Raw genomic sequence first — 8,963 nt, 5'->3', positions numbered from 1 at the left:
TTTACGAGATCTTCCAACTGATATAGCTGCGGCTCAACCTCCACCTGTTGGTGAGGAAATACTTGAAAGTATTGGAAAACTTCGTACTGAAGTCACCGACGTGCAAAAAGAACATACACCTGAACCCGAACTAATAGTAAAAAACGTAGAATTGATTGCAAAATTTAGGAAAGGGGTTGTTGAAGAAATTAGAAATACTAAAGAAGAACAATTACCCGAAGCAATATTAAATATACTATTTAATAAATCTAGTATTTTAAAACCCCGTTATGAAAAAGTAAATGATGATAATCTTATTAAATATATATATCGCGTATATTACAACAAAAAACAAGCTAGAGGTCCGGAATATAAAATTATTAAAGAAGAAATAAAAAGACTTTATAGAGAGAGACTGAAACAACAAGAACAACTATCCCAGTATCAACTTCCTCCACCTTTACAACGTAAAAAAATTTCTGCGCCGGCAATGACATATTCACCGGTAGATTCACCACATGGATTTCGAGTAAGTGACTCACCTGACATACCCCCGGTCACCACTGAAGTACTTTCTCCGGTAATGCAACCACCAGTATTTAAAACACCTCAAGATGAACCTAAAACAGGATCTGGTTTATGTCCTGATAATATCATTAATGATGTGTCACGGTTAGAAGTTCTCATAGGAGGAAAACGTGCCGGAAATAATTCACCAGAAATAATTAATGAAGCATCTGATATTTGTCGGCGATTATTTCAAGGTGGTATCATGGATATCGGAGTTTACCGAGAACTTATCGATGAACTTGTTGATGACTAGTTGTTAAATAAATGGCAAATTAAAAAAGATGATCATACATAATAATCATCGTAAACCCGTACAGGTCAGAGCGGTAAACTCACGATTACCAATCTACAGAGCTACTTACGGAGATGGACTTGGTGATGTTATTCAGGGATTATTTACAAGGATAGCTCCAAAAGCAGTACCTGTTGCAAAACAATTATCGATGAAAGCTATCGATATTGTTCGTGATAAAGCTCCTGGAGCAATTGTCAATGTTGCTGGTAAGGCGTTCTCGGCGATCAAAGATAGACTAGCACGATTATTGCGACGAAAACAACAACCACCAGTGAAACTGGCAAGTACTAAAATTATGCCCGCAGACGTAAGTAAAATAATAAATCAGGCTGCAAATAAAAAACTAGCGGAATTATTTGAAGAGGCAGAAAGAAATATAACATCAAATTTGATAGCAGATCAAGGACCCAATCAGGCTGCAAATAAAAAATTAGCAGAATTATCTGAAGAAGCAGAAAAAAATATAACAGCAAATTTAATAGCAGGAAGCGGTCTTCGTCGACGATGATTTAGATCATCATTTGGAAAAATGGTAATTATAATAAAATGTTCAAGCGCGAATCAGACCCAGCATTTGATCTGGAGGCACCTGTCCTTAAGCTTGAATCTGTACGTGATTATCAGTTTTATTCTTATGACGCAAGACAACCAAATCAGCGGGGGAGAATCGAATTACAGGTTCATGATACAAGTAGATATTTCTTGCCCGCTGAGGCGTTTATTGAAGTAGAAGGTAGACTTGTAACGAATGTTGAAGCTAGTACGCCATATGCTGCTAATTTGCGTGTTGGTTTTGTCAACAACGGGATTATGGCGTTGTTTGATAGCGCCACTTATATGATTGATGGAAAAAATATCGAATCGATTCAGAAGGATGTTGATGTTGCTACAACAATAATTGGTCTAGCGAGATATTCTGATGATTAAGCAAGATCAGCCGGTCCAACAATGATGTTTGCTAAAGATATTACTAACCACGCTGATCATGTTCAGTATATTAAAATACGGACACCACGAGATACTGCATCTGATCCACAACCGGCTGACTTTGAGCACGCAGACAGACCAGGTGCTGCTTTTGATATTATAGGAAGTGTTAATGCGACTTACAACTTAGGGTTTGCAACACGCCGAGCAGCGTTGTCAGGAAATGATAGAAATTTTTCATGTGCAATTCCATTATCTCACATCTTTGGATTTTGCAGAAATGTTAGAAAGGTCATCTTTGGAGCTAAACACACAATTGTGCTCGTAAGAAAAGGTGATGATAATGATGCAATCTGGCGAGGTGATGGTGTTGCTGATGGTAAAGTAAATATATCAAAACTTTCATTATGGATGCCAGTAATGACTCCATCAATTACTGAGGAACAAAAATTAATTTCTTTTATGGATTCAGGCGGTAAATCATTGCTATCATGGTTAACAGAAACCAAAGATGCTATTCAAAGTAATGTTAATGGTTTATTTACATGGCATATAGCATCACAACAGGGTGTTTCTTCACCACGACATATTTTTATTGCGCTGCAAAATAATGACCGGACAATTAATCAAGAACATTCACATATGATATTTGACAATCTTGGAGTTAATGAAGTTTATTTACGGATAAATGGACATCAAGAACCAGCTGAAGATATATTGTTAAATTTTGATCAAAATCATGTAGCGCGTGCATATCATCGTTTAATGTCATTCATGGGACGTGATCAAAATATAGATACTGGTTTGCAAATATCGCAATTAGATTTTACAGGTCTATATCCTATTTATTATTTTTCACTGGAACATCTTGATTTGTCCAAACAGTCTGTCGTTGATATACACTTTCGAGCTCGTGTTACTAACCCACCAGGTGCTGGTGCCTTCTACAGAGCAATCGCGGTCATACTCAGCGATAAAGCCATGTTACTTGAAGGTGGTAGTGGTCGAATGAGAGTCGTTGATGCACCAGTGGAAAATCTTTAATTATTCAGAAAAATATTATTTATATAAAAAGGTCGTATAGTCATGTTAATGTTACTCTGACTCCCGGTCAGGTCAAAAAGCTTCAATCAAAAACCACCAGCAAATGCGGAACTAAAATATCACTAAAACGAGATCAGATGGGTGGTGGTCCAAACAAATTATCGTTGACAAATAATCAGATTAAACATTTCAATAAAGCCCTAGAATCAAAAACCGGAGTTCAATTACATCTTTCTCCGAGCGCCATCAAAGACATGGTTAAAACGGGTGGTATATTTCCACTTCTTGCGGCTATTCCAGCGTTAATAGCTGCTGCTGCTCCAGGTGTAGCAAAAGCAGCCGCGTTAGGTGCTGTTGGAACCGCTGCTGGAATGGCTCTAAAGAAAGCAACAGGAAATGGATACAAAAAAAGGGACGCGGTCTAAGATTACCGGGATCTTGCTGGGGAAGAGGTCTGAGGCTCCCAAGATCACTTCGTTAGATGTTCCAGCATCAAATTTTGATTTACTTGATGTTGCTAAAAAATTAAAAACAAAAAACTTTATAGGTGTTTTTATGCGAGATCAATTACCAAAACAACCAAACAAACTCGAAACAAGTATTATTAATCTCGACTCAAATTCAGGACCAGGTACTCATTGGGTATCATACGCGGTTGATCCACGTGGAATTGTTTATTTTGATTCATACGGGTTAGCTCCACCCGTTGAATTTATCAAGTACGTCGCACCACATCACGCAAGAACCTCTGGTTGTAAAGTTTGGTATTCAACGCTACCCACACAAACAATGACAGATCCGCCAATATGTGGCCGTGAAGTAATTAATGTACTTAACGCTATATCAAAATCATCCAAACCGCCACATAAAGTCGTGCATGATTATACAAGTAACCGATTCGTTTTAAACAACAGATCTTATTATAATGGTTGATATTTACGGAAGATCTTCTTCACGCGTTAAGAAAAAGTCCGGCGACGTTGATCTGTCGAAGTACGCAAACTAAAGATGAACTCGCTGATATCATAAGCCTGGCTGGAGTTGACTCAGATGAGGTTGTTATTTTTCAGGATCGATACGGAAAACTAAAAACGAGCAACATCAGATGGAATGATATAGTTCGACGAGTACTCGGTGCAGTTACGGATAATATTCCTGTGTTTACTGACAACGGCAGAATTAGGGATTCAAGTATATCGTTTACAAACATCAGAGATGAAATTGCAAAAAGTGTTGATAATCGCTTGAAAAACACCGGCGACACAATGACGGGTGAACTCAACATGAACGGAAATAAAATAGTAGTTTTAAGAGATCCAACCTCCGGTGAAGATGCTGCAACGAAAAAGTATGTTGACATTAGCTATGGTACCGTAGATGATAAATTATCCACGTTACGGGCTGAGTATGACGTTCACGTAGGTACATTTTCAAGATTTCGCAGAAACCTTCAAAAACCACTGAAGATTTTTTTGGTTCTCCGCAAACTGTTGTCATAAAACTTTCTGATATCAAAACCAACATTGACACGATCAAACAAACACAGCAAGATATCAAAACCAGCATTGACACGATCGAACAAACACAGCAAAACATCATAGCGGGGATTCCTGATATCGTTAACAAAACCAGTCTGATTAAAATTCCCGGCGGGGTTACCCCCGCTGATATCACAAACATCGTATACACAGTATCATCTGGATTTTCAACATGGTCGCAGCAAAATAAAACTATCAAATATACCGCAACAGTCACTGGCGTGTACAGGATGTCTGTGTTCAGTGCTACAAAATTTGAAATATTTACAACGTTTCCATGGCGCCATTCAACTGATAAGTTTTCCGGGGTTGTATCTGTTATATTAAATAGTGGAACCGAAGAGGAATTTATTTTGGAAGCAGCTGATAAGACATTAAACGCAATAGTTTACTGGTGGTGTTTGGAATTTGTAGCTAAAACACCTCAATTATTTACTGCATAAAAATATATGGACGGTGCACAATACAGATACAATCAAGCGCGTGAATGGCAGGCGGCGCTAAAAGATCAATTCGAACAATATACAGTAAAAGTAAAAAAAATATCGACGACGATTAGTTATCGTGGACGTGATTGTTTATTCAGTATCCGCTGTTGTTGCTGGAACTGGTGTTATATTATCAGCGGTGACAATGATGGCACCAGTAGCTGTAACTATTTGTATTTCAGCAGCAACAACTATTGCAGGTGTGCTTAATATCATCACCAAAAAAAATATGCACCTGCACGAATGAAAAATTATCCGATTACATGATAAGATTACATACAGCGACGGTCGCATACTCGAAGTTATCCTCGTTGTTATCAGCAAGTCTCAGTGATGGAATTATATCTGATTTCGAGTTTTCAATGATGACTAAAATATATGACGAAGGTATCGGTATTAAAGATACAAGTACTAATAATGACAGAATTATTTCAGCAGATCGTGACTAATACAACTCCGTCAAAGATAACGATGATCTCGGTAAGTTCAACTAATCCTGAATTTAGTATTAACTTTCTTACTGCAATTCCAGTAAAGGAAATAGCATTAGCTCAATTACGGGTATATTACAGCTGGCCAAATATCAGAACAAAATCATTTAATGGTACACCAGCAAATAATTCACTTGTATTTGCTAACAAGAACAAACCAGATGGTACTCCTGACTGGATAGATGTTGGAATACCCACTGGTAGTTATGAGATCAAACAAATCAATGAAGAATTTCAACGTAGAATAAAATCAATAACCGGAAAAGAAGCAAACATATCAATTAACGTTCATGAACCGACGCTGTCCTCGACGGTTGAGATACATTCTCCTGATTATGCCGTTGATATTTATCAATCCACGATAAGATCCGTACTAGGTTGGCCAGATGTTCCCCCGGTGTATGAAGGACCACCAGAACCAAAAAAATCTGATTTTACGTCAACAAATAGCTCTCGTCACGATATTGAAATGACACTTATTTGGTGGTGGTGGCGTGGACTTCACGCTTGGGATATTAGTTTGGATGATTTAATTGGTTATAGTGGTGATATATTTTCAGGTTTACCAGAAGGAAAACTTCGTCTTCATATTAATGAAGACGAAATTAAAAGAACTATTGACAGTTCCAATCTTGATCATAAAGATCAACTAAATAAACTGCGTGAACGCCTCACTGAGTATCTTTTCGATATAACATCCCACGAGACACGAGGGGAAATTATCAAGCAAATAGAAATTCTGAATTATATCACAGAAGCTATAGAACGCAATCACAACAAAATTATAGATCTAATTTTAAAATCATCTCCCGCTGCAAAAAAGTTTTTAATTGATAAATATAAAATCAAGGAATCTGATATTGCAACGTTCAAATTTCCCGATTATGACCCGGACGCTCGGAGAAAATCTGTCAATGATGTCATTGATGAATATTTTCCTAAAATACTCGATGCGTGGAAAAAACTAGCCCCACCTCCAACTGTTCTAAGACATAATAATGATCCACACGGCGGCGGCAGACACGTATGTCCGGGAATCGTTAATATAACCAGCACGATTGTGGTCAATCTAGTTTGTGACGTAGTCAATGGCAGCTATCAAACAGACCTCGGAAAATCAAATCAGGCTCAACAAGGATATATTTTATATACATTTACACCACAAGTTCCCCCTGGAAGTTTAATCGTGCAAGAACCAACTAATCTTGTGTATCTGCGGTGTCACAGTAATATGTTAATACGAATAAATTTTAAGCTCACAGACCACCTTAATCGCCTAATTGACATGCGTGGAGAAGAGCTTGTGATAAATCTGTATGTGAAATTTTAATTAATCCAGTAAATATTATATAATGTACCAGCACGTGATTGTTTTTATACATGACAAAGAAGCACTTGAAAACGCCATCAGAACAGTGTTTTCACAAGACACAGAGCAATTTAGCGTTAATATAGTTATTGATGAATAGGGAAGCGAGGATTTCTTATTAACACAAGAACAGTTAGATGAGCTCCGCCGAGAACATATTATCGAGATCATCTGTAACAGAGATCAGATTCTAAATGATACACACTCCTGTATTAAACTCGGTCAACTTAAAAAAAATTATATTTCAGAATAAATAAATATAATCACTGATGGGAAAAATTACATAAATTAATCAATTTTGTACAATCTGAAATAATTCTGAAATGAATCAATCTGATGGGGTAATTGGTACTGAAAATTATACAAATCAATCAGTTTGCTAATTCTGATGGGGTAATTGGTACTGAAAATTATACAAATCAATCAGTTTGCTAATTCTGATGGGGTAATTGGTACTGAAAATTATACAAATCAATCAGTTTTCAAAAAAATACTACCAAAAAAATATTGTATTATTATTCTGAAATTTTTTTATTATTATTCTGAAATATTATTTTTTTGTGAATCAATCTGATGGGGTAATTGGTACTGAAAATTATACAAATCAATCAGTTTGCTAATTCTGATGGGGTGGTTGGTACTTAAAAGTATAGAAATCAATCAGTTTTCCAAAAAATACTACAAAAAAAATATTTTATTATTTATGTAAATTAATTAATTTATTAATTCTGATTGGGCGATTGCTACTTAAAAGTATGCAAATCAATTAATTTATTAATTCTGATGGGGTGATTGCCACTTAAAAGTATACAAATCAATCAGTTTTGTAATTTTGATGGGGTGGTTGCTACTCAAAAGAATACAAATTAATCAGTTTTCCAAAAAAATATTTTATTATTCTGAAATATTTTATTTTTTTAATGTAAATTAATTCTGATGTGATATACAGTGAGGGAAATTATACTACTACTCAGGGTTGCTTTGGTAGTTACCCGCTGACATAATTTTTCTTAAGTATCTTATGCGGGTACTGGTTGTTTTTTCATTTCGTATTCGCTGGATAATCCCGACCTGATCTTTTCTACTGCAACAGAAAGAGGAATAAATTCATTTACTTGATCATCGTTTACCATAGCCAGTGATTATGAACTTATATTGAGATGATAGAACATACTTATTTTCATTTTTAAGTTCTTCTAACGTTTCAAAATCAGATATTATTTTTTCAGGATTTAGTTCATCAGATATATTAATTCCGTTTTCTTCTAGTTTTTTAATAGCAGAAATAATGTCGTTGATATTTTCATGGTTCATTATATAATATATAAATCTTTAAAATAAAAAAAAATTATCCCTATAGACCCCTATCGAGTCTTTAGCGAGTTCGTCGGGATGTTTCAATGAAGAGCCCCTATCGAGTCTTTAGCGAGCTCAGATTATGGATGATTATGGATGACGAGCCCCTATTCGAGTGTCTTAGCGAGCTCAGATTATGAGTGAAGGACGGCACAAACATATATTATGAAATGAACTTCTATTCGAGTTTTTTTAGCAAGTTCATTAAGTATGAAATGAAATATATACAATGAATGAATGAGATGAAATAATTAAATAAAGCACGTCACAAACATATACGCTCAGCAAAACCCCACCCACAATAATCAAGCCCGTGGGTGATACGAAAATATGTATCAACCACCGATTGATATGGTGGTTGAGTTTTGCTGAGCGGAGGGGCTTTTTGCTGCCGCCCCCCAATTATTATAAAAATCGCAACTATGCTCACACCACCGACCAGTTGTCAGCCATGGGGATTCGATCCTGGACCGAGAGCGTCACAGTCCAATACGATACCGATTGAGCTATCGAATCTTATTACAAACATATGTTTCGGAAGTTAATATATAGCTAATAATTATTGAAAAGGATCTAATTTCGAATATATTTACTCAAAATACAATTCTGAATTCAAGAAATACGTTTTCACCAAACAAGTTAGATTTATAAAGCTGGATTAAGGAATTTCCTATTTACTATACCACACATAATCACGCCATCTACGATAGAACATCCGGTCCAGATCATCTAATTTCTAGAGTTTTCCATGACTGTTCAATGGAGAAATATATATTACGAGATTTTCCATTCGTAGTCAAAGGGAGTATTACTCGATAAATAAATAATCACACATACGTACACAATCTCGCATTATATTTCTGCACTGAACAAGAAAAATGCAACTAATTTTTAATTCCAAACACT

This window comes from Sinohyriopsis cumingii, chromosome 4 (genome assembly GCF_028554795.1).
Source record: "Sinohyriopsis cumingii isolate HCF-2022 chromosome 4, ASM2855479v2, whole genome shotgun sequence".
NCBI lineage: Eukaryota > Metazoa > Mollusca > Bivalvia > Unionida > Unionidae > Sinohyriopsis > Sinohyriopsis cumingii.
This window is presented reverse-complemented; position numbering follows the sequence as displayed.